Source organism: Nomascus leucogenys, chromosome 19, assembly GCF_006542625.1.
Source record: "Nomascus leucogenys isolate Asia chromosome 19, Asia_NLE_v1, whole genome shotgun sequence".
Taxonomy (NCBI): Eukaryota; Metazoa; Chordata; class Mammalia; order Primates; family Hylobatidae; genus Nomascus; species Nomascus leucogenys.
In genome coordinates this window covers 68,058,786-68,060,581 of record NC_044399.1, presented here as the reverse complement: position 1 = coordinate 68,060,581, position 1,796 = coordinate 68,058,786, and positions in this window count along the sequence as shown.

Sequence of the window (1,796 nt, the reverse complement as noted above, 5' to 3'; positions counted from 1 at the left end):
AGAGTGAGCGCTCTCCATCTTTGGGGGTGTTTGTGTATAGGTGGCAGGGGGCTTGTAGAGGAGGAAGCAAGGATGACACGAGATGGTGGGTTGTTGGACTAGACTGACTTCTTAAAAATGTGTCTGAGGGCCGGGAGTGGTGGCTCACGCTTGTAATCCTGGCACTTTGGGAGGCTGAGGTGGGCAGATCACGAGGTCAGGAGATCAAGACCATCCTGGCTAAAATGGTGAAACCCCGTCTCTACTAAAAATACAAAAAATTAGCCAGATGTGGTGACACGCGCCTGCAGTTCCAGCTACTCAGGGGGCTGAGGCAGAAGAATCATTTGAACCCAGGAGGCGAAGGTTGCAGTGAGCCAAGATCGTACCACTGCACTCCAACCTGGATGACAGAGCAAGAATCCGTCTCAAAAAAAAAAAAAAAAAAATGTGTCTGATGTGTCTGAGATATTATTTAGCCTTAAAAAGAAGGTGATTCTGACATACACTACAGCATGGATGAAGCTTGAGGACATTATGCTGAGTGAAATAAGCCAGCCACAAAAAGACAAGCACTGTATGATTCTACTTCTGCGAGGTACCCACAGTAGTCACAATCATAGAGACAGAAAGTAGAATGTGGGTGCCAGGCGCTGAGGGAAGGAAGGATGTGAAGTTCGTATGGAGTTTCAGTTTTGCAAGATGAGAAGTTTTGTGGATGGATGATGGTGATGGTTGCACAAAAACGATTAAGGTGGTAAATTTTATGTTTTGTGTATTTTACCACAATAAAAAAAAATGGAAAAGACGGTCTTACCTCCTTTGAAGAGACAATCCTGGTATAAGACGATGCCGTTCACGTGATTCAAACTGAAATTATACAAGACAACTTCATATGTAGTTTATGCCTACATCTACATTTAATAAATATGCACAACTATGCAAAGGAATGGTGCACACAATTCCTGGATGGTGGTTACTTCCTGGGAGAGAGTGAGGAGGAAGGGATAGTGAGGGGGACTTATGTGAGGCATTAGTGCTATCTCATATATTTCACTCCTTTTCTTTTTTTCTTATTTATGTATTTATCTATTTATTTTACTTTAAGTTCTGGGATACATGTGCAGAACGTGCAGGTTTGTTACATAGGTATATATACATGTGCCATGGTGGTTTGCTGCACCTATCAACCCGTCATCTAGGTTTTAAGCCCCTCATGCGACTGGCCCTGGTGTGTGATGTTCCCCTCCCTGTGTCCATGCGTTCTCACTGTTCCATTCCCTATTTTTTGTAGAGAGGAGGGTCTCCCTGTATTGCCCAGGCTGGTCGTGAACTCCTGGGTTCAAGGCATTCTCCCACTGCATCCTCCCAAAATGCTGGGATTATAGGCGTGAACCACTGCACCCGGTCTCTCTTCTTTTTAAAAAGAGAGATCTGTGGCAACGATGACAGTATTTACTTCTGTCATAGTTTCCTTATATCAGTTTTCTATATATTGAAATATTTCATAATTGAAAAGAAAACATGAAATAGAGAAAATTAGGAACAGAGGGATCCTGGCACTCTTCCTATTTACCCGTCCTCCCAAATTCTCTTGTTTTTAAATTGCTCTTTTTTTTTCTTTCTCTTTTTTTTTTTTTTTTGAGACAGAGTCTCGCTCTATTGCCCAGGCTGGAGTGCAGTGGCACGATCTCGGCTCACTGCAACCTCCGCCTCCCGGGTTCAAGTGATTCTCCTGCCTCAGCCTCCTGAGTAGCTGGGACTATAGGCACGTGCCACCATCCTCGGCTAATGTTTATATTTTTAGTAGAGACTGG